The sequence below is a fragment of the Monodon monoceros genome, unplaced genomic scaffold (assembly GCF_005190385.1).
Source record: "Monodon monoceros isolate NGI ecotype Baffin Bay Population unplaced genomic scaffold, NGI_Narwhal_1 Super_Scaffold_12, whole genome shotgun sequence".
Classification (NCBI taxonomy): domain Eukaryota; kingdom Metazoa; phylum Chordata; class Mammalia; order Artiodactyla; family Monodontidae; genus Monodon; species Monodon monoceros.
The window spans coordinates 135,472,989-135,498,673 of NW_021703768.1; the positions used below are offsets into that span (position 1 = coordinate 135,472,989).

Below are 25,685 nucleotides of genomic sequence, written 5' to 3' on the forward strand. Positions count from 1 at the left end.
TTCAAGATATCTGCAGCAAACGTAATATAATATCGTAAATCTGATTTCTGTGGGCGACAAATCCTGCTAATTCTACTGTGGCTTGTTGCCTGCATTCCTGTGGAAGAAAATGCTAACTTTCAGCCAAAAGTTAATTCTTTAAAAAAAATAAAAATAATTTTTCCCATCCAAGTTCAGGGACTCCCTAACCCCAGAATAAGAACCCTGTCCTATGACATTATAAAGATGTACTTCAGGGCATGAGGTTTTCTATACTTTTTTCTTTCAAAATATATAGTCTCAGGACCACAGGGAACTTGGACTATGCCATTGTGCTTTGTAACTGTCTTGCGTGATTACTTGTAGCAATTTTTAAATCTACTTTCTTTATTTAAAAGTAGTGCATTGACTTTTATTTAAATCGAGAAGAATAAAAAAAAAAGAAAAATCATTCTACCCACACCAGACCCCAGGTCCACCTCTGTCCAGCACTCTCAGTCTTTTTTCCCAGGAGCAAACACTGTTACCAGATTGTGTATAGTTCCAGAAATATTCTATTTATCTGTAAGCATTCATATACATTGTATGTATGTGTAAATATTTGAGTGTGTATGTGTGTGGAATGTATGTTTACATCCTGTTTATTTTTACAAATGGTATCATTTTATAAACACTATAGTGGAGGTTACGTTTTACACTCAACGGCATATCTTGGGCATAGTTCTGTCAGAATGTATAGTTACTGCTTTCCTTTTCATGGCTGTATAGTAATCCATCTATGGAATATCCTATTTTATTTAACAATTTCCCAGCTCATTGACATTAGGTTATTTTTGGTTTTTCCATACTAAAAACAATGCTTCAGTGAGTACTCTTGTCTATGTGTCTGTGCCCACATATTCAGGATAAATTCCTAGAAACAGAATCACTGGAGCAAGAAATATTTGATATTTTAGGTTTAACCTGATTATGTTCAATTTTACTAAATAAGGAATTTTAAATATATTAAAATGTAAAGTTGTTAAAATAAATAGGTTAGATCTATCGCGTAGGAGGGTTGTCATGATATTTATGTGAAAAAGACAAGTCATAGGGTTTTATATAATCCTATTTTTAAAAGCTATTAGTCACCTCCAGGGGTAAAGAGAAGTGAGGAGGAGTAGATTATTAACTTTTTTATACACCTCTGTATTTCATATTTCACATTATTTCACGTGTGTGTGTGTGTGTGTGTGTATGTATACACAAATTACATCACCTAGTGCTTTTATCACTAAGTATCAAGTGTGGACTTCTTGCTGTTTCAATAAAACTGAATCATTTCAGTTTTTTGTTGTTGTTTTTTTTTTTTTGCGGTACGCAGGCCTCTCACTGTTGTGGCCTCTCCCATTGCGGAGCACAGGTTCTGGACGCGCCCGCTCAGCAGCCGTGGCTCACGGGCCCAGCCGCTCCGTGGCATGTGGGATCTTCCCGGACCAGGGCACGAACCCGTGTCCCCTGCATAGGCAGGCGGACTCTCAACCACTGTGCCACCAGGGAAGCCCTGTATTTCACATCTTTTAACTGATGTATTGCAATCCATAATAGAAGGTACCATAATGTATTATATATAACCAATCCACTTATGACAATAGTGGTCATATTTATGTAAATAGATAAGACACACACAAGGTATCACATTCACAAGGCCCAAGTGTAGAATGAAAAGAATGTCCCTCTCAGTTCCTTGGTCCCCACATATCGAATTCCCCTACCTGGAGGCAACTATTAATACCAGTTTCTTGCACATCCTTTCAGAGATATTCTATGCATATAAAAATATATTTATACGTTCTTTTTAATAGAAATAACATGCTATTCTGCACTTTGCTTTTTTCACTGAACAGTGCATCTTGGAAATTTTCCACTTCAGTATAAATAGAGCAACCTCATTCTTTTTGATACTGCATAGTATTCCTTTTTCTTCCAAAAAGACTTCTATAGAAGGACATTTAGGTTGTTTCAAATCTTTTATTATTACAAACAACACTGTAGTGAATATTCCTGTACATACTTCACTATTTCCCACGTTATACAATTAAAATCCTGAAAGTGGACTATTCTGAGTAAATTTTTTTTTAATTTTTATAAATACTGCCACATCATCCTGCATAGAGATTGTACCAATTTTCATTTCCTTAACTGACATTTGAGAGTGCCTACTCATTCCCTAACAGTTTGTTATCAAACTTTTTGATCTCTGCCAGCTTGATACGTGAAATATCTGTGAATGAGGTTAAGCATCTTTTTGTATGTTTGATAATCCATCCCCTCTTGATGTACAATTGTTTTGAGTTTTTAGCTGTGACAGATTTTCTTATACATGCACTTTTTTCTTCAATATCTTTTGTACACTTGCCCTTTAGGATTGCCTTAGGATAAAATCCACTTTGAATGGTTAGGATCAAAAGGTAGACTCATGTGAAAGGCCTCAGACACGTATTATCAAATTACCCTCTGGGAAGGATGTAGCAATTTACACTCCCACTAAGCGTGTTTCAGCACAGCTGAAGAAAACACTTTTTATGCTGACAGTTCCTCACTGCCTGGGGAAGTTTCAGACATCTGCGTGACAAGTCAGCTTCCCCTCAGAGGTGATAAGATGGCTTGAAAGCTTCAAATCCTTCCAACTAATTTGGTGTCAGCCTTCCAGACTTCAGGGCTAGCAAGCTGCCCTCTTGGAATGCACCACCCCATCCATCAGGGGAGCCAGAGCAAGCAGCAGCCTTGGAATGTGTGTATGTTACCCAGGATCTGAGAACAAAAAGCAGTCACCCACAGTGTGTAAACGGATTTGATCTTTCACATGGCAGCCAGGGCCACCACGATCCACATCAGTGGTTCGAGGCTCTGGGGCTGATGTACTGATTAAAAACCATAACAAAATAAGATACTCCCCCGCCCACCCCAGGAAAACAATCAACTTTGAGGCACTCAAGGATGAGTTAATAAGGAAGGATTCCTCTGGGCATCCAAGCTTGCCGCACCCGACCATGGGGGCCTGTGCTGATCCAGGGAACTCAGTGGACAGTCTATATTTAGACAAGGGCATGGCAAATGCACCACATTTTAGTTGCAAAATTCAAATTGGCTCGGAAGATGCCAGCCTCACAAATGGAAAATTTAATCGAGCACTGCTTAAGAAGCAAGGAGATGGCATGTTGAGCAGATTCTTCTGGGGAAGGAGGCTTTTTTGAGAGGCAGGCAATGAGACCTGGTTTGTCAGGGTGGTAATTTAATCCCGACCTTGAACTGCTAGTCAGGATGGAGAGGCAGAGTTATTTTCAGACTGTACTTAACCTAGAGGTGTTGGAACCAGCATCCAGGACAGGGCAGGGAAGAGATGAACTCTGACCCACTGCCACCAAGTTGGGAGATCAAGATCCTAAGCCAGGAGCTGAGATCAGCCTGGGAGTCTCAGAACCTCAGGAAAGCCTTTCCTGCCACCTGTCTCTGTCACTGCCATCCCACCCCACCTCATCCAGTAAAGAGGGCTGGTACCTTCCCTTTTCCTTTCCTTTCCCTTTCCTTTTTTTCCTTCCTTCCTTCCTTCCTCCCTTCCTTCCTCTCTCCCTCCCTCCCTTCCTTCCTTCCTTGCCCTTCACAGGTTCTGTTTGGCTGGCAGCTTGGAGTACTAGAAAGAACAGGGACATTGAAATCAGGCAAATCCAGGTCTGAAGTCCTGGCTCTGCAGCTCATCTCTCTAAGCCTCAGTTAATACATCTGTAAAACGAGACTGAAATCATCTGCTCATAGGATTGGAGTGAGAAATAAATAGGAAAATGGATGAAAATGACTCAGCTGGGTGCCAGACACGAGTAAATAATTCAAAAACATCAGCTGTTAATGTATGTGAAGCCTCTAATATCACCTTTGGAGGATACATTTAATAAGGATCTGTTGATAAATTGGGATTATGAGTAATTCTATAAATGGGCTATGTCTTTGGGGGAAATAAAAATGGGACCAGTTCCTTCTCATTAAAAGGTTGGGGGATTAAAAATAATTTGAGGGCTTCCCTGGTGGTGCAGTGGTTGAGAGTCCACCTGCCGATGTAGGGGACACAGGTTCATGCCCCGGTCTGGGAAGATCCCACATGCTGCGGAGCGGCTGGGACCATGAGCCATGGCCGCTGAGCCTGCGCGTCCAGAGCCTGTGCTCCGCAACTGGAGAGGCCACAACAGTGAGAGGCCCGCGTACCGCAAAAATATAATAATAATAATAATAATAATAATTTGAGACATCCATGACTTGTCCACCCAGATTTAACCAATGTTAACATGTTGCTGAGTTTGCTACCTATCTTCTTTCTCCTCTTAAATAAAATGTTGCAAATACACCTAAAAGGCCCCACTCCTCATCCCATTCATCTCTCTCCTTCTCAGAGGCAATCACCAGGATGCATATGATTAAGCAGACGCTCTTCTCTACATCTTCCTAGATGTGTCCTCTTAGAAAGGCTGAGGGGAGTGGTGGTCCAAAATGAGGCTTTGGATTATGTCAGTCCTGAGTTCAAATTCTGCTCCTGCTCCTTTACTGGCTGGGTGGTCTTTGGCAAATTGCTCAACCTCTCTGTTCCTCCTCTCCCTCACTCTTCTCTAAAATGGGACAAGTAACACCTACTTTACTGGGTTTTGTGAGAATGAAATAAGATTATTCATGTAAAGCAGTGGTTCACAGTCAAGGATGATTTTGCCCCGCAGGGGACATTTGACGATGTCAGGAGACATTTTTGATCATCACAACTGGAGTGTGCCCCTGGCATCTAGTGGGAGAGGCCAAGGATACAGCCGAACATCCTACAATGCAGAGGAAAGCCCCCCACAGCAAAGAACAATCAGTCCCAAGATCTCAATAGTGCCAAAGTAGAGAAAGCCTAATATAAAGCACACTGTCACAAAGGCTTAAAAATACTTATTCAATAAACAATAAAAAATTATGATTTTTTTATTTGTTAAGATATTATGTTAGACCCTTCCACGTGCATTATCTCACTAGTATTCCGTGAGTTGCCCCTTCTTGGTAAAAAGAATGATAGAAGGCAAACACAGTTGCTTCTGCTTGTCTGAGACTATATGTCCTGCTTGTTAAAGTGGTAAACTTATTGAAAATATAAAATTTCAGGCAAATAGATTAATTGGAAGTTGTTACTCAGAGCCTAACCCCTCCTTGTCTCTGTGAAGAACAAATTGTATCAGCACTTTTAGCCATAAAATGGATTCATTTAAACCACAAATATCCCTTCAACCTAAGCAGGCCCAAGGACTGGCATGGCAAAAAATTAAGGCATCATAATTAAGACTTTTTGACCCCTGTTCACAAGGACTGGATCCCAAAACCTCAAGAAACTACAGAAGCGGGGTAGAATATGGGGGAAGAGGAGAGAGGCCAGAGCTCTGCTTCTCTGATTCACCGCAGGCTCGGATGGACTCCAAATGTTCTGTCCAGGGATTAGAGCCACTGTTAATGCACAGAGTACCCATTATGAAAGGCCTTTGCACTGAGTCTCTAAGTGTGGTCCCCAGCCCAGCAGTATCCACATCACCCAGGAACTTGGTACAGATGACACCCCAGACCTACTGAGTGAGAAACTGGGGGTGCAGCCAGGCAATCTGGGTTCTCAAGTTCTCCAGGTGATTCAGATGCACACTCAAGATTAAGAAGCAATAACCTAATAAGCCCAGATCTCACTTTCCCTGTGGGTCCATTTCCTGTTGCCCATGGCCCTGCCTGCTGTAACCACACAGCTCACCAATACCTATTCCGAAGTGGAGGAGCCACTCCTTACTGGCATTTCCCCTGGGCTGGAAGCTTCACACATATTCTTTAACTTCCACAAAAATATAAGGAAGATACCATTATTCCTTTTTCCAGATGAGAAAATCCCAGCTGAGAAACCTTAAACAGCTTGCCCAGGGTCATACCTACAGAAAAGGGCTGGAATCAGGATCTGAATCTAGGTCAGCCTGCCACCAAATCCTATCCTCTTAATGATGACATCACACTGCCCATTTTTTGATGAAGGGAGACAGAACATGAACAGATCAGCCCTGCTGGGGCCAAATTGTAAGCCTTGCCAAGTTAGTCTTTAGTGCCCCTCAATCCTCTGTCCTGGGGTTCACCTGCCCATAGGTGATCCTCTGGAATGCTTAACCCCCAGTGACCTGATACTGCCCCCTAGAAGCCAAGGCTGCCCACACTTCAGTGCTCTTCTAGCCTTTGTCTGATGTCCTGGGACTTCAAATCCCCACTCTTCCTCTTACTAGCTGTGTGACTTTGAAGCTGACTGAAACTCTCTGTGCTCCTGTTTCTCATCTGTAAATCAGTTATAATAATACATTCATATCAAGGTTGTTAAAAGGATTAAATGGGATAATAAATATGAAAATATCTAGCCCAGTGCCTCGTGCATAGTAAAAACTAACTCTTCTTTTGTTTGTTTTTTCCCCCATGCTTTACACACTAACAAATATCAAAACTACTCAGTCCAGGGTTGATTTTACTGCAGTCTCATTTATTGGCCATTAGCTAATATGAGGAGCTAATCTTCACTAAGGTATTAATTTGTAATAATGGTTTTCTGTGTTTGCCTCCAACATACCATTTGCACTTCAACCAGGGGACCTAAGTCCTTGAAATTGTACAGCTTGGGAGGGATTAATGATGGAAATATTAAAGAATATGGAAGGCCAGTGGGAAGCCTTTCCCCATCCTTCATATTCTTCCAATTCAACTCTAATAGACAGGGAATCCCAGAGAAATGGGAAAAATGGGATAAGAAAGGGAAGTATGCCTTCAAGGTTGCACCTGGCTTTGAAGAGAAAAATGAACTCCTGGCATCTGAATATCAGGATAGGTGGGAACAATGCAAAAAAAGAAGTGAAATCAAAGACTAATGAGCCGGGGCTTCCCTGGTGGCACAGTGGTTAAGAATCCACCTGCCAATGCAGGAGACACAGGTTCGACCCCTGGTCCAGGAAGATCCCACATGCCGCGGAGCAACTAAGCCCGTGTGCCACACCTACTGAGCCTGCGCTCTAGAGCCCGCGAGCCACAACTGTTGAGCCCACGAGCCACAACTACTGAAGCCTGTGCACCTAGAGCCCATGCTCTGCAACAAGAGAAGCCACCGCAATGAGAAGCCCGCGCACCGCAACGAAGGGTAGCCCCCACTCACCGCAACCAGAGAAAGCCCGCAAGCAACGAAGACCCAACGCAGCCAAAAATAAATAAATAAAATAAATAAATTTATTTTTAAAAAAAAAGACTAATGAGCCGTTTGCCAACATCTAACACAATTGCTTGGTATCTGCATAGTTGAATGTAATAAAGCTTCATTAAAAAGTAGTTATAACAACTAATAAGACTCTAATTAAATTACCTTTCACTGGGCAAGCTGCTTGTGAAGTCCTAATTAGGTTATTTGCAGCCATTGGCCTAGCCTGGGAACAAAAGAAGATTCTCTTATGTCTTATGTCTAGGGATGCCTAGAAAGCCAGATCTCTAGACTCATGCAAGAATTGCTAAGAGGCTCTAAACCTGGGGGCAGCTGGTCTGAGACTATCTTAGCTCTCCAAAAACCATGATGTGTGGCCAGAGTGAAATCCCTTAATAGGTCCCACTGCTCTTAGGAGCCAGACAGTTTAAAAGATGGAAAAGATATTTAAAGACAGAAATTCTAAGAATTTCATTTTACAGAAGAGGGCCTGAGAAGTGATTTATTCAAGTTCTTCCAGCAAGGAGCAATGTGCCCTTCGCCCAACCTCCTCCCACCATGGTCTGGAAAAGACACAGAACTTGGGCTGCTAGCATGGATTTTCATTTGGGAAGGGAGACAGAAACAAAGCACTGGATTCTCAGGGGCTCCTATCTTTGAAGCCATGTGTGTGTGTGTGTGTGTGTGTGTGTGTGTGTGTGTGTGTGTGTGTGTTGAGAGTGGTTCCGTCCCAGGTAAACTGAAGACCTACTTACAGTGTGGGTTGAGCTCTCTCCAACACTGTCTTTGCATTGGTGCCACAGTGTCTTCCTAAAACATAGATCCAGTCACGCCAGCATCCTGCTGAACTACCCAGCGGGTAACTTCTGAGTTCCTGAGTGTGGCAGAAAAGTCTCCTCACAACTGGGTGCCATCCTCCCTCATCACTCAAGGCTGAGCTTTGTGCTCAACAAACGGGAATCCCAGCTCTGCCCTCACTAGCTGGGCAGCCTTGAGCAAATTATTTCATCTCTCTCAGCTTCCACTTTCTGCCTATAAAATGGGGATGACATTTTACTTATCAGGGGAATAGGAGAATTAAATGACAATAAAGCAGGTAAGCCACTGTGACCTGTGCTGTTACCTCTCCAGCCACACAGGAGCACTCTCCCTTCCCTGAGCACACCTGGCTCCCTCATGTCTGAAACCTTTGCACACGCTCTTCCCTCTGCCTGCAACGCCCCTCACCCTCTTCTCTGCGTCATGAATTCTTCCAATTCAGAGGTCCAGCTCAAATGTCATTTCACGTTTGCAGTCTTCCACAGCTCCCCAGGCAGTAGCTACTCCTGTCCTGTGCTTTCCCTGGCCTCGCTTCACCCCTGTCAGAACCTTGTGACCCTGGGATGAATGGGCTTTTGATGTCCTTCTCCCCCAGGAGTCTGTGTCTCACCCAGCACAGGCCTGGCACACAGTGAGAACACAGTAAGTGAATAAAACCTTATCACAGGTACTATGAGAAGGGACTGTGAACAAGGAACAAGATTGGTTCCACTGTCAGTTTTGCTCCTGTCCTCAAAGCTGAAATATAAATAAATTCCATGTATGTGCACAAACACACACACACACCCCCCTCAAGATATTAGCAGTCGGGCTTCCCTGGTGGCGCAGTGGTTGAGAGTCCGCCTGCCGATGCAGGGGACACGGGTTCGTGCCCCGGTCCGGGAAGATCCCACATGCCGTGAAGCGGCTGGGCCTGTGAGCCACGGCCGCTGAGCCTGTGCATCTGGAGCCTGTGCTCCGCAACGGGAGAGGCCACAGCGGTGAGAGGCCCGCGTACCAAAAAAAAAAAAAAAAAGATATTAGCAGTAACTACCTGTAATTGTTTTTGTTTTTTTCTCATGCTTCTCTGTGCTGAATATGTATTGCTCTTGTAATAAGAAACTAAACACTTCTTCAAATCGAGTGAGCTGAAAGCATAAAGGAGGTACACAAAGGGCTGATTTTCCAAACACATCTCTGAAAAAGTTGGGAATTTCCTGAATTTCAATGTGGTGCGGTTCTGATTTAAGGCTTTGTGGTCTCTGAATTTCTTCTCTGTGATGTCTGTGACAGGAGCTAGTTTGGAGCTGTGAGGTGCAGACCAGAAGGCAAGTCACTTTCTCAGTATCTTTAAGGTGACCTTTTGGGGAACAATGAGTTTTTACAGACAGGAGAGAGTAAGTACTCTGCTGTCCAATATAGTAGCCATGGGCCACAGAAGACGAATCCAACTTATTATTCATTACAATTAAATAAAATTAAAGATACAGTTCCTAAGTCACAGGAGTCACATTTCAAGTGTTCAGTAGCCATATGTGGCTGGTGGCTACCATACTGGACAGCACATCATTGCAGAAGGTTCTACCAGACAGCACTAAATTAGTGTGTTTCTCAGCTTGCTCCAAACATGGTTGGTGATGTCTCAAGAGAATAAACACATCAATTTGCCCTATGAATATGTTATTTCTTGCTTAAATATACATAGATATAGATATTCGTGGCAGTGTAAAATGATGCAGTGACTTTGGAAAACAGTTTGGCAGGTCCTCAAAAAGTTAAACATAGAGTAGCCTTAGGACCCAGAAATCCCACTTCTGATATCTACCCAAAAGAATTGAAAACACATGCTCATACAAAAATCTGTATGTGAACGTTCACGGCAGCATTATTCATAATAGACAAAAATTGGAAATAACTCAAATGTCCATCAGCTGAAAAATGGATGAACAAATTTGATATATACATACAATAGAGTATTATTTAGACCAAAAAAAGAAAGAAGTAGTGATATATGCTACATGGATGAACCTTGAAAAGCATATGCTAAGGGAAAGAAACCAAACAGGTCACATATTTTGTGATTCCATTATACGAAATGTCCAGAGTAGGCAAATCCACGGAGAGTGAAAGTAAATTAGTGTTTGCCAGAGGCTGAGGAGAGGGGGAGATGGGAGTGACTGCCAGTGGGTACTAGGTATTTTTTGAGGGTGATGAAAATGTTCTGGAATTAGCTGGTGGTGATAGTTGTACAACTCTGTGCATACACTAGAAACCACTAATTGTACACTTTAAAAGGATGAATTTTATAGTGTGTGATAAGTCTCAGTGAAGCTGTAATTAACAAAAAAAACTCTTCTAATTGGGAAACAACCTAAATAAATGTGCATCTATAGGCAAGTGAGGAAAAATTCCTGACACATCCATACAGTGAACTTCAATGCAGCAGTTAGAAAGAATGAATTAGATGTAGGTAAGAAAGATCTTCAAGACAAATTGTTGCAGGGGGAAACAAGTTTCAGAGAGTTGCATACAGTATAAAATGTAACATTAAAAAAATCCCAAATATTCTATTTCCTATGAATGTATGTATGAAAATACAGGCATCTCGTTGCATTTCTCTTTATTGCACTTCACAGATACTGTGTTTTCTACAAACTGAAGGTTTGTGGCCACCCTGTGGCAAGTCTGTGGGCACCATTTTTCCAACAGCACTTGATCGCTTCATGTCTTCATGTCACATTTTGGTAATTCTCACAATATTTCAGACTTTTTCATTATTATTATATCTGTGATGATGATCTGTGATCAGTGATATTTGATGTTACTATAGTAATTCAGTGGCGGGGGGGAGGGCACAAACTGTGCCTGTGTAATTAAGACTTAATCAATAAATGTTGTATGTGTTCTGCCTGCTCCACCCACCGGCCACTCCCCCATCTCTTTCCCTCTCCTCAGGCCTCCCTATTCCCTGAGACACAACAATATTGAAATTAGGCCAATTAATAGTCCTACAGTAGCCTCTTAAGTGTTCAAGAGGAAGGAAGAGTCACACATCTCTCACTTTAAATCAAAATCTAGAAAAGATTAAGCTTAGTGAAGAAGGCATGTGGAAACCCAAGATAGGCCAAAAGCTAGGCCTCTTGTACCAAACAGTTAGCCAAGTTGTGACTGTAAAGGAAAAGTTCTTGAAGAACATTAAAAGTGCTACTCCAGTTAACACAAGAATGATAAAGTGAAACAGTCTTACTGCTGATGTGGAGAAAGTTTTAGTGTTCTGGTAGAAGATCAGACCAGCCACAACACTGCCTTAAGCCAAAGCCTAATCCAGAGCAAGGCCCTAACTCTCTTCAATTCCATGAAGGCTGAGAGGTGAGGAAGCTGAAGAAGAAAAGTTTGAAGCTAGCAGAGGTTGGTTCATGAGGATTGAGGAAAGAAGACATCTCCATCACATAAAAGTACAAGGTGAAGCAGCAAGTACTGATGTAGAAGCTGCAGCAAGTTATCCAGAAGATCTAGCTAAGATCATTAATGAAGGTGGCCATACTAAACAACAAATTTTCAATGTAGAGAAAACAATCTTACGTGTAGAGAAAACAATCTTACGTTGAAAGAAGATTTCACCTAGGACTTTCATAGCTAGAGAGTCGATGCCTGGCTTCAAAGTTCCAAAGGACAGATTGACTCTCTTGATAGGGGCTAACTCAGCTGGTGACTTTAAGTTGAAATCAGTGTTCATTCCTCATTCCACAAATCCTAGGGCCCTTAAGAATTATGCTAAAATCTACTCTGCGTGTGCTCTACAAATGTAACAGCAAGCCTGGATAACAGCACATCTGTTTACAACACGCTTTACTGAATATTTTAAGCCCACTGTTGAGACCTACTGCTCAGGAAAAAGATTCCTTTCAAAATATTACTGCTCATCAACAATGCATCTGGTCACCCAAGAGCTCTGATGGAGATGTACAATGCGATTAATGTTGTTTTCATGCCTGCTAACACGACATCCGTTCTGCAGCCCATGGATCAAGGAGGAATTTCTATTTCAACTCTTACTATTTAAGAAATACATTTCATAAGGCTGTAACCAGCATAGATAGTAATTCCTCTGATGGATCTGGACACAGTCAATTGAAAACTTTATGGAAAGGATTCACCATTCTAGATGCCATTGACAACATTAATGATTCATGGGAGTAGGTCAAAATATCAACATTAACAGAAGTTTGGTACAGCGTGGTATTGGCACAAAAACAGACATATGAATCAATGGAACAGAATAGAGAGCTCAGAAATAAACCCACACACCTATAGCCAATTAATCTTTGACAAAGGAGGCAAGATTATACAATGGAGAAAAGACAGTCTTTTCAGCAGGTGGTGTTGGGAAAGCTGGACAGCCACATGTAAATCAATGAAGTTAGAACACACCCTCTCACCATACACAAAAATAAACTCAAAATGACTTAAAGACTTAAATATAAGGCATGACACCATAAAACTCCTAGAAGAGAACATAGGCAAAACATTCTCTGATATAAATCATACCACTGTTTTCTTAGGTCACTCTCCCAAGGCAATAGAAATAAAACTGAAAATAAACAAATGGGATCTAATCAAACTTATAAACTTTTGCACAGCAAAGGAAACCATAAGCAAATGAAAGAAAGGACAACCTACAGACTGGGAGAAAATATTTGCAAATGATGTGACCAACAGGGCTTAATTTCCAAAATATACAAACAGCTCATATAACTCAACAAAAAAAAAACCAAACAACCCAATCCAAAAATGGGCAGAAGACCTAAATAGACGTTTCTCCAAAGACATATAGATGGTCAATAGGCACATGAAAAGATGCTCAACATTGCTAATTATTAGAGAAATGCAAATCAAAACTACAATGTGGCATCACCTCACACCAGTCAGAATGGCCATCATCGAAAAATCTACAAACAATAAATACTGGAGAGGGTGTGGAGAAAAGGTGACTTTAAGTTTACATTCTCACCCTCTTGCACTATTGGTGAGAATGTAAGTTGGTGCAACCACTATGGAAAACAGTATGGAGATTCCTTTAAAAACTAAAAATAGAGTTATATATGATCCAGCAATGCCACTCCTGGGCATATATCGAGACAAAACTATAATTCAAAAAGATACATGTACCCCAATGTTCACAGCAGCACTATTTATAATACCCAAGACATGGAAGCAACCTAAATGTCCATCGACAGATGAATGGATAAAGAAGATGTGGTAATATACATAATGGAATACTATTCAGCCATTAAAAAGAGAATGAAATAATGCCATTTGCAGCAACATGCATGGACCTAGAGATGATCATACTAAGTGAAATAAGTCAGAAAGAGAAACACAAATACCATATGGTATCACTTATATGTGGAATCTAAAATATGATACAGAGTTATTTGTAGAGACGTGGATGGGCCTAGAGTCTGTCATACAGAGTGAAGTAAGTCAGAAAGAGGAAAACAAATACTGTATGCTAACACATATATATGGAATTTTTAAAAAATGGTTATGTAGAACCTTGGGGCAGGACAGAAATAAAGACACAGACGTAGAGAATGGACTTGAGGCCACAGGGATGGTGAAGGGTAAGCTGGGACGAAGTGAGAGAATGGCATGGACATATATACACTACCAAATGTAAAATAGATAGCTAGTGGGAAGCAGCCGCATAGCACAGGGAGATCAGCTCGGTGCTTTGTGACCACCAAGAGGGGTGGGATAGGGAGGGTGGGAGGGAGACACAAAAGGGAGGAGATATGGGGATATATGTATATGTATAGCTGATTCACTTTGTTATAAAGCAGAAACTAACACACCATTGTAAAGCAATTATACTCCAATAAAGATGTAAATAAATAAATAAAATATGACACAAATGAACTTACCTATGAAAGAGAAACAGACTCACAGATATAGACGGTTACCAAAGGGGAAAGGGGGTGAGGGAGGGATAAATTAGGAGTTTGGGATTCGCAGATACAAACTACTATATATAAAATAAACAACAAGGCCCTACTGTATCGCACAGGGAACTGTATTCAATATCCTGTTATAAATCATAAGGGAAAAGAATATGAAAATATGTATATGTATAACCAAATCACATTGCTGTACATCAAAAACTAACACAACATTGTAAATCAACTATACTTCAATTTAAAAAAATTTTTTTAAACCCAGAAGTTTGGAAGAAGTTGATTCCAGCCCTCATGGATGACTTTGAGGGGTTCAAGACTTCAATGGAGGGAGTCACTGCAGATGTGGTGGAAATGGCAAGAGAATTAGAAGTGGAGCCTGAAGATGTAACTGAATTGCTGCAATCTCACGATAAAACTTTAATGGATGAGGAGTTGCTTCTTATGGATGAGCAAAGAGAGTGATTTCTTGAGATGGGATCTGCTCCTGGTGAAGACACTGTGGTTGAAATGACACCAAAGGATTTAGAATATTATGTAAACTTAGTTCATAAAGCAGCAGCAGGGTTTGAGAGGATTGACTTCAGTTTTGAAAGAAGTTCTACTGTGGGTAAAATGCTATCAAACAGCATTGCATGCTACAGAGAAATCCTTCATAAAAGGAAGAGTCCATCGATGTGGCACACTTCATTGTTGTCTTATTTTAAGAAATTGCCTCAGCTACCCCAGCCTTAGCAACTACCACCCAGATCAGTCAGCAGCCACGGACATAGAGGCAAGACCCTCCACCAGGAAAAAGATTATGACTCACTGAAGGCTCAGATGATGGTTAGCATTTTTTAGCAATAAAGTATTTTTAATTAAGGTACTGTATGTACATTGTTTTTTAGACATAATGCTATTGCACACTTAATAGAGTACCTAATGTAAACATAACTTTTATATGCACTGGGAAACCAAAAAATTCGGGTGATTCACTTTACTGCATGTGATACTCACTTTATCACGGTGGTCTAGAACCAAACCTGCAATATCTCCGAATGCCTGTACGAAGAAAAAAAAAAAAACTGTAAGGTTATTCACCAAAAAGATAACAGTAGCTACCTGTGAAGGAAGGGGCAGTGTTCAAAAGATAGGTTCTGAATTTTTAGAAAGAAAAAGTATTCATTTATGTGTGTAATTAACAATTGTTAAAGCTCTCTTTATTAAAAATAAAAGCATAAATTAGATCATCCCTGTAGGAATAAAGAAAGATATAACAAAGAGCATGCTTCAAAGAAATAAGCTACCTAAGTATAATCAGATACTTTGTTAATTGACCTCATATATTCTCCCAGGAATACAAACTTACTCTTAAACTTTGCCTATCCCTGAACCCTCTAGAGCTGAAAATACTCGCGTGGGGCTACTTCCTCTGGTTTCCCTGCTGAGAGAGCTCCAGACCTGAAGGGCCTGAGCTCCAACCTGATTAAATTTGTTAGTTGGATGATTTCCTCTCTGTGTCACCTGTCATCACCTCTCACTAACCAGCTCTATCTAGGTAAAACCTTGAAATTCTTTTATGCTTCCTGTAGCCTATGCCTCTGCTGAGATGGTTAAGACATTGCATGTGACCTATTTAGCAGATTTTTTTTTTTCAGTGTTTGGAGAGAAGAGGAGATTTGCTTTTCACTTGATTTTTCCCAAATTTTTTCAATCTTCTCTTCACCAGATCACAAGGAAAAAGATAAAATGAAGAAGAGCACAAAGGAATACTTTCTCATTTTGTAGCTAAAATTCTGTGATGGTTTTCTTCCAATCAGTATATTATTACTGGGTGACTGACTTACACCCATGATTGGCTCTCATTCTCATTCATTCTCTCTCTCTTTCTCTGACTCTCACTCCCCAGTTTTATTTTTCTGGGTCTTCTGTTCCTTTCAGATCAGTAGCTGTATATCATTCAATGAGGGTCTTTACCCAAGATTTGCCCATTTATTTACATCACCATCTTATAGAGACCACTTTTACCTTTGGGAACTTCTTAAAACAGACAGGTCCTATTCCCTGTGAACCTTTCAAGCAGGCTTTTTTTTTCTTTTTTTTTTTTTTAACAAAGCACTTCTAAAGATACCAATGTACTCGGGATGCCCCAGGAACAAATGATCCCATTTTTTACAGTGGAGAGCCTTGGCAGTCTGCTTTCTCACCAGCCAACATTTCCTGGCCTGAGTGTCCTGCTCCTGTGTTTCCATTTCTTATATGTCTGTCCCTGGCGCAGTGTCCCACAGGCTGCTCATTCTTCTAGATACAAATTTCATCTGCCCTGTCTTTTGAAGAATGATCGGTAGCACAAGATCTCTGTTAACCAGTCAGTTATTGATTGACATGGAGAGAATGGCTAACAGCCATAGAAACATCAGAATGATGTTGGGAAATCCGGTCTCTCGACATGCTACGTTACAATTTTGTCAAAGTGTCCCTAACAAAAGATGATTGCTTGCTCATGATAAATGAATCAGAGGCCTCTAGTAGGTGTAAGATTAACAAAGCCCTGCAATTAGCACCCAGTGAGGACAGCCACCATTTGTATAATGTTCTGGGTGCTGTGCTAAGTGCCTCACATACATTATCTCCTGCAATCTCCACAACAGCCCTAGAGATGAGAGGAGAGACTTATTATTAGCCTTATTTTACAGACATAGGCACTGAGGTTCAGAGGTTGAGAGGCTGACAAAGATCCCATAGATCACATGTTAAATACCTACTACATGTCATGGTCTCTTCTAGGCACTAAGGCTCCAAGAGTGAATGAGACAGGCAAAGCCTCCACTTTCATGAAGCTGCCATTCTTGGGGGGTGGGTATGGACAAATACTCGATATATAAGTGAAAATGATATATAATTGTATGTACTAAAGAGATGGTGTACTAGAGGGGACAAGAAAGTGGCAGCCAGAGTGCTGGAGTGAAGAGAAAGAGGAGAGAGATGACAAAGGATGTCAGGCAGAAAGATAGCATGGACATTCTGTACGGCCTGCTGGGTCATGATAGTTTACAGTTTTCTCTGAGTGCAGTAGAAAGTCATTGGAAGGTTTTGCAGGAAATAATATAATCTGATTTATGTTTTTTAAAGACCTCTGTGGGTAAGTGGAGAATAGATTGTAGAGGCTCAAGAGTGGAGGCAGGGAGGGCGCTTGGGAGGCTATAGAAGTGGTCCAGGAGAGAGGTGATGGAGGTTTGGGATTGTGCTCTGTCCTTACATATAAAAAGCGAAACCATCCAGGAAAAAACATGATCTAGGCTTTACAGAGAACCCAACCTTCCTTACTAAGCTGACGTGAGATATCTTCAGGCCTTGTCCCATCTCATGCTGAATGCGTGCAAATTATGTGCCACTTGTTTTTCTTTAAACTTTTTATTTAAGTCTGACACACATACAGAAAAGTGCACCAATCATAAGGGTAGAGCCCTGTCAGTTTTCACAAAGTGAACACATCCCTGTAAGCAGCACCCAAAACAAGAAAGAAAAGATTATCTACACCCTGAAGCTCCCCTCATACCCCCTTCCTATCAGTCTCTGGCATTCCAAGTATGTTTTTCCAGAATGACATTCTGTAAATCACTTTTCTCCATCTTGCTCAACCCATGACCCCTTTTTCCAAACTGAAAGTTGCATGCCCTCTGCAATCAGAGATTCTCTTATACAACCAGCCAAGAGATTTGAGCTTTGTATTCTGTGATGGGTAGTATGAGAACAACAAGTGTATTCATATAAAAAAATCTAATGTAATGTTGAATGTGCTTTTTTCAAACTTGATATAAATTCCCACTCCCAGATTCTGTTAGGCCCCCCTCTTAAAAATCACATGTGCAAATTCTGGAAAGACTGCAAGTTGCTGTTGTCTAGAAGAACAGTCTGGAAATCTAACAGCACAGACAGTAGGACTGTAGGGATACACGAGTCTAATAGTACAAAGCCATGATTTCCGGGCTTTGTTCAGGGGACAAGACACTGGCAGAGAGCTAATATTTACTGAGCACTTATTATGTCTCTGGCACTGAGCTAAGGTGTTTCAGTATGTGATCTTATTTAACCTTCACAACCCTTTGAGGTTACCATTCTCTTCATTGTATAACTAAGAAAACCAAGGCTAGGAAAGGTGAGATATTTGGCCCAAGTTCTCAGGACTCATAGTGACCAGTCTGTCTTGGGATAAGAAGTCTGTCTTCTTATCCCAAGCTCATTTCACTCAACCAAAGCAACCTCTCTCATGTTTTTCTTCCTCTGATCAGTACTTAAGAAATTGAAAATGTTGGTCTCAACATTTGGTTCCTGCAATAAGCCGCATTTCTGCTAGTGGTTTCCCATTTACATTTTTTTTAATGCATGGACTTTCAAATTCATGGTAAAGCTATTCATAAATGAAATGGGGAACCTGGCTATAACTTTGCTTCCTTCCAGAAAGCAAAGGCTCTTGAAGCCTGATGAAGTTTAATGCTTGCTGTAAATCCAGGGAAAAAATAAACAGGCACCATTTAAATCACCCAACCCAGAGCCTGGCCACGTGAGGGACACGGGAGCCACACTGTGTCACCATATTATCCATTATTGAGAAGGGAGCCAGCAATTAACAAAGCAATCTAGATTAACCACGTTAACATCTCTGGCAGAGTAAGTCATGTTCTCCGGCTTTCTGGAAGCTCTTCCAAGCTCAAGCTGTTCCTGGGTTCTTTGGCTTTGCATCATGAAGGGAATTGATTTGATTAATTACATTGCTGCTGCCTAATTAGTAAGCGTGGCCACACTTGCCAATCAGTTTCACAGAGATGAAACTTGGGATCCTGACTGCAGACCAATTTTCGTAGCTGAAAGTCGCTGTGCCTTGCATCCTCTATCCATACCAAGTTCCCCAGAGTGGATCATAGCAGAACTTCAGTCCAGAGCCAGGGGCAGGTTTTCAAAGTTCAGACAGCTGGGTCTCTGGGGCCCTCCTGCATTTCAACACAGATTATTTTGTGAAAGCTTCTCAGGTTAAGAACCCCTGCCTTTCTGCACATGCCAGGTCTCACCCTACACAAAGCACATCCACCCTCACCCTTTCATTTGGGTTTCCCAGCTTCTCAAGAAGAAAGAGGTACAGCTCTCATTTTAGACACGAAGAAAGGAACCTTTGCAGAAATGATTACCCAAGGCCACAAAGCATTTCTCAACTAAGATTAGTCATCCTTTTTTATTTTTTTGAATTTAATTAATTTTTTTATACAGCAGGTTCTTATTAGTCATCCATTTTATACACATCAGTGTGTACATGTCAATCCCAATCTCCCAATTCATCACACACCACTCCCACCACCCGCCACTTTCCCCCCTTAGTGTCCATACATTTGTTCTCTACATCTGTGTCTCAATTTCTGTCCTGCAAACCGGTTCATCTGTACCATTTTTCTAGGTTCCACATATATGCGTTAATATACGATATTTGGTTTTCTCTTTCTGACTTACTTCACTCTGTATGACAGTCTCTAGGTCCATCCACGTCTCTACAAATGACCCAATTTCGTTCCTTTTTATGGCTGAGTAATATTCCATTGTATATATGTACCACATCTTCTTTATCCATTCGTCTGTCGATGGGCATTTAGGTTGCTTCCATGACCTGGCTATTGTAAATAGTGCTGCAATGAACATTGGGATGCATGTGTCTTTTTGAATTATGGTTTTTTCTGGGTATATGCCCAGTAGTGGGATTGCTGGGTCATATGGTAGTTCTATTTTTAGTTTTTTAAGGAACCTCCATACTGTTCTCCATAGTGGCTGTATCAATTTACATTCCCACCAACAGTGCAAGAGGGTTCCCTTTTCTCCACACCCTCTCCAGCATTTGTTGCTTGTAGATTTTCTGATGATGCCCATTCTAACTGGTGTGAGGTGATACCTCATGGTAGTTTTGATTTGCATTTCTCTAATAATTAGTGATGTTGAGCAGCTTTTCATGTGCTTCTTGGCCATCTGTATGTCTTCTTTGGAGAAATGTCTATTTAGGTCTTCTGCCCATTTTTGGATGGGGTTGTTTGTTTCTTTAATATTGAGCTGCATGTTCATATATTTTGGAGATTAATCCTTTGTCCGTTGATGCATTTGCAAATATTTTCTCCCATTTTGAGGGTTGTCTTTTCCTCTTGTTTATGGTTTTCTTTGCTGTGCAAAAGCTTTTAAGTTTCATTAGGTCCCAATTGTTTATCTTTGTTTTTATTTCCATTACTCTGGGAGGTGGATCAAAAAAGACCTTGCTGTGATTTATGTCAAAGAGTGCTCTTCCTATGTTTTCCTCTAAGAGTTTTATAGTGCCCGGTCTTACATTTAGGTCTTTAATCCATTTTGAGTTTTTTTTATGTATGGTGTTAGGGAGTGTTCTAATTTCATTCTTTTACATGTAGCTGTCCAGTTTTCCCAGCACCACTTATTGAAGAGACTGTCTTTTCTCCATTGTATATCCTTGCCTCCTTCTTCATAGAATAGTTGAGCTTAGGTGCCTGGGTTTATCTCTGGGCTTTCTGTCCTGTTCCATTGATCCATATTTCTGTTTTTGTGCCAGTACCATGTTGTCTTGATTACTGTAGCTTTGTAGTATGGTCTGAAGTGAGGGAGTCTGATTCCTCCAGCTCCGTTTTCTTCCCTCAAGACCGCTTTGGCTATTCAGGGTCTTTTGTATCTCCATACAAATTTTAAGATTTTTTTGTTCTAGTTCCGTAAAAAATGCCATTGCTACTTTGATAGGGATTGCATTGAATCTGTAGATTGCTTTGGGTAGTATAGCCATTTTCACAATATTGATTCTTCCAATCCAAGAACATGGTATGTCTCTCCATCTGTTGGTATCATCTTTAATTTCTTTCATCAGTGTCTTATAGTTTTCTGCATACAGGTCTTTTGTCTCCCTAGGTAGGTTTACTCCTAGGTATTTTATTATTTTGGTTGCAATGGTAAATGGGAGTGTTTCCTTCAATTCTCTTTCAGATCTTTCATCATTAGTGTATAGGAATGCAAGAGATTTCTGTGCATTAATTTTGTATCCTGCAAATTTACCAAATTCATTGATTAACTCTAGTACTTTTCTGGTGGCATCTTTAGGATTCTCTATGTATAGTATCATGTCATCTGCAAACAGTGACAGTTTTACTTCTTCTTTTCCAATTTGTATTTCTTTTTCTTCTCTGATTGCAGTGGCTAGGACTTCCAAAACTATGTTGAATAATAGTGGTGAGAGTGGACATCCTTGTCTTGTGCCTGATCTTAGAGGAAATGCTTTCAGTTTTTCACCATTTGAGAATGATGTTTGCTGTGGGTTTGTTGTATATGGCCTTTATTATGTTGAGGTAGGTTCCCTCTATGCCCACTTTCTGGAGAGTTTTTATCATAAATGCGTGTTGAATTTTGTCAAAGGCTTTTTCTGCATCTATTGAGATGATCATATGGGTTTTATTCTTCAATTTGTTAACGTGGCGTATCACATTGATTGATTTGTGTATATTGAAGAATCCTTGTATCCCTGCGATAAATCCCAGTTGATCATGGTGTATGATCCTTTTAATGTGTTGTTGGATTCTGTTTGCTAGTATTTTGTTGAGGATTTTTGCATCTATATTCATCAGTGACATTGGTCTGTAATTTTCTTTTTTTGACATGTCTTCATCTGGTTTTGGTATCAGGGTGATGGTGGCCTCATAGAATGAGTTTTGGAGTGTTCCTTCCTCTGCAATTTTTTGGAAGAGTTTGAGAAGAATGGGTGTTAGCTTTTCTCTAAATGTTTGATAGAAGTCACCTGTGAAGCCATCTGGTCCTGGACTTTTGTTTGCTGGAAGATTTTTAATCACAGTTTCCATTTCATTACTTGTGATTGGTCTGTTCATATATTCTATTTCTTCCTGATTCAGTCTTGGGAAGTTATACCTTTCTGAGAATTTGTCTATTTCTTCCAGGTTGTCCATTTTATTGGCATAGAGCTGCTTGTAGTAGTCTCTTAGGATGCTTTGTATTTCTGCGGTGTCTGTTGTAACTTTTCCTTTTTCATTTCTAATTTTATTGATTTGAGTCCTCTCCCTTTTTTCCTTGATGAGTCTGGCTAATGGCTTATCAATTTTGTTTATCTTTTCAAAGAACCAGCTTTCGGTTTTATGGATCTTTGCTATTGTTTTCTTTGTTTCTGTTGTATTTATCTCTGCTCTGATCTTTATGATTTCTTTCCTTCCCCTAACTTTGGGTTTTGTTTGTTCTTCTTTCTCTAGTTCCTTTAGGTTTAGGTTTAGATTGTTTATTTGAGATTTTTCTTGTTTCTTGAGGTAGGCTTGTATTGGTATAAACTTCCCTCTTCGAACTGCTTTTGCTGCATCCAATAGGTTTTGGATCGTCGTGTTTTCATTATCATTTGACTCTGGGTATTTTTTGATTTCCTCTTTGATTTCTTCAGTGATCTCTTGGTTATTTAGTAACGTATTGTTTAGCCTCCATGTGTTTGTGTTTTTTACGTTTTTTTCCCTGTAATTGATTTCTAATCTCATAGCGTTGTGGTCAGAAAAGGTGCTTGATATGATTTCAGTTTTCTTAAATTTACTGAGGCTTGATTTGTGACCCAAGGTGTGATGTATCCTGGAGAGTGTTCCGTGCGCAGTTGAGAAGAAAGTGTAATCTGCTGTTTTTGGATGGAATGTCCTATAAATATCAATTAAATCTATCTGTTCTCTTGTGTCATTTAAAACTTGTGCTTCCTTATTAATTTTCTTTTTGGATGATCTATCCATTGGTGTAAGTGAGATGTTAAAGTCCCCTACTATTATTGTGTTACTGTCGATTTCCTCTTTTATAGCTGTTAGCAGTTGTCTTATGTATTGAGGTGCTCCTATGTTGGGTGCATATATATTTATAATTGTTATATATCTTCTTCTTGGATTGATCCCTTGATCATTATGTAATGTCGTTCCTTGTCTCTTGTAACATTCTTTATTTTAAAGTCTATTTTATCTGATATGAGTATTGCTACTCCAGCGTTCTTTTGATTTCCATTTGCATGGAATATCTTTTTCCATCCCCTCACTTTCAGTCTGTATGTGTCCCTTAGGTCTGTAGTGGGTCTCTTGTAGACAGCATATATATGGGTCTTGTTTTTATATCCATTCAGCAAGCCTGTGTCTTTTGGTTGGAGCATTTAATCCATTCACTTTTAAGGTGATATTGATATGTATGTTCCTATTACCATTTTCTTAATCGTTATGGGTTTGTTTTTGTAGGTCCTTTTCTTCTCTTGTGTTTCCCACTTAGAGAAGTTCCTTTAGCATTTGTTGTAGAGCTGGTTTGGTGGTGCTGAATTCTCTTAACTTTTGCTTGTCTGTAAAGCTTTTGATTTCTCCATCAAATCTGAATGAGATCCTTGCCATGTAGAGTAATCTTGGTTGTACGTTCTGCCCTTTCATCACTTTAAGTATATCATGCCACTCCCTTTTGACTTGTAGAGTTTCTGCTGAGAAATTAGCTGTTAACCTTATGGGAGTTCCCTTGTATTTGTCGTTATTTGTCGTTTTTCCCTTGCTTCTTACAATAATTTTTCTTTGTCTTTAATTTTTGCCAATTTCATTACTATATGTCTCGGTGTGTTTCTCTTTGGGTTTATCCGTATGGGAGTCTCTGTGCTTCCTGGACCTTGGTGGCTATTTCCTTTACCATGTTAGGGAAGTTTTCGACTATAATCTCTTCAAATATTTTCTCTGGTCCTTTCTCTCTCTGTTCTCCTTCTGGGACACCTATAATGCAAATGTTGCTGTGTTTAATGTTGTCCCATTGGTCTCTTAGGCTGTCTTCATTTCTTTTCATTCTTTTTTCTTTATTCTGTTCCCCAGCAGTGAATTCCACCATTTTGTCTTCCAGGTCACTTATCCGTTTTTCTGCCTCAGGTATTCTGCTATTGATTCCTTCTAGTGTATTTTTCATTTCAATTATTGTATTGTTCATCTCTGTTTGTTTGTTCTTTAATTCTTTTAGGTCTTTGTTAAACATATCTTGCATCTTCTCGATCTTTGCCTCCATTCTTTTTCCGAGGTCTTGGATCATCTTCTCTATCATTATTCTGAATTCTTTTTCTAGAAGGTTGCCTATCTCCACATCATTTAGTTGTTTTTCTAGGGTTTTATCTTGTTCCTTCATCTGGTACATAGCCTTCTGCCTTTGCATCTTGTATATCTTTCTATGAATGTGGTTTTTGTTCCACAGGCTGCAGGATTGTAGTTCTTCTTGCTTCTGCTGTCTGCCCTCTGGTGGATGAGGCTATCTAAGAGGCTTGTGGAAGTTTCCCGATGGGAGGGACTGGTGGTGGGTAGAGCTGGCTGTTGCTCTGGTGGGCAGAGCTCAGTAAAACTTTAATCCGCTTGCCTGCTGATGGGTGGGGCTGGGTCCCATCCCTGTTGGTTGTTTGGCCTGAGGCAACCCAACACTGGAGCCTACCCGGGCTCTTTGGTGGGCTCTTTGGTGGGGCTAACGCGGACTCTGGGAGAGCTCACGCCAAGGAGTACTTCCCAGAACTTCTGCTGCCAGTGTCCTTGTCCTCACGGTGAGACAGAGTCATCCCCCACCTCTCAGGGTACCCCCCAACACTAGCAGGTAGGTGTGGTTTAGTCTCCCCTGGTTTCACTACTCCTTCCCCTGGGTCCTGATGCGCACACTACTTTGTGTGTGCCCTCCAAGAGTGGAGTCTCTGTTTCCCCCAGTCCTGTCGAAGTCCTGCAATCAAATCCCGCTAGCCTTCAAAGTCTGATTCTCTAGGAATTCCTCCTCCCGTTGCCGGACCCCCAGGTTTGGAAGCCTGACGTGGGGCTCAGAACCTTCACTCCAGTGGGTGGACTTCTGTGGTATAAGTGTTCTCCAGTTTGTGAGTCATCCACCCAGCAGTTACCGGATTTGATTTTATTGTGATTGAGCCCCTCCTACCATCTCACTGTGTCTTCTCCTTTGTCTTTGGATGTGGGGTATCTTTTTTGGTGAGTTCCAGTGTCTTCCTGTCAATGATTGTGCAGCAGTTAGTTGTGATTCCAGTGTTCTCGCAAGAGGGAGTGATAGCACGTCCTTCTACTCCGCCATCTTGAACCAATCTCCAGTCATCCTTTTTTTTATTCAAGTAACTTTTACTGGGTTTGTTTTGTCTTATTGCAAGAAGTTATATATACTCGTTATAGAAAAGTTTAGAAGATACAGAAAAACAAAAAGAAGGTAGTAAAAAAGCTATCCTTCACACATAACTACTGAAATGTTTGATGCATATTTATTCAGCCATTTTTCTATGGGATGATATCGTACATACTATTTTGTAACCTACTCTTTGTCTTTTGATATAATATGAACACTTTTCAAATCATGTTCACTAATTTAATCTTTAATGGTTGAGATATATGGATCATTAAACCAATCAGTTATGTTGGATATTTGGGATTGTTTCAAAATTTTAGTTATGATAAATAATGTGGCAATAAAATCCTTGTATCTAAATCATAATAACTAACATTTATTGCGTATTTATTACTCAAGCACTGTACTGTTTTACATGTATTATCTTTTTTATTTATTTTTTTTTTAATTGAAGTATAGTGGATTTACAGTGTTGCACCAGTCTCTGCTGTACAGCAAAGCGACTCAGTTATATATATATATATATATATATATATATATATATATAT

General features: G+C 40.4%; 1 protein-coding gene and 1 long non-coding RNA gene across 2 annotated transcripts in view; one reads left to right on the forward strand and one right to left on the reverse strand.

Moving 5' to 3' along the window:
- ADRA1B (adrenoceptor alpha 1B) overlaps positions 1–25,685 on the forward strand; it is a 60,898-nt gene that overhangs the window by 12,910 nt on the left and 22,303 nt on the right. The gene's annotated exons all lie outside the window — the stretch shown is intronic.
- LOC114893382 overlaps positions 14,295–25,685 on the reverse strand; it is a 29,986-nt gene continuing 18,595 nt past the window's right edge. The window contains exons 4-5 of the long non-coding RNA XR_003792870.1: positions 14,986–15,030; positions 14,295–14,485 (exon numbers count right to left, since the gene is read on the reverse strand). This is a non-coding gene — a long non-coding RNA (uncharacterized LOC114893382). The remainder of the gene's footprint in view (positions 14,486–14,985; positions 15,031–25,685) is intronic.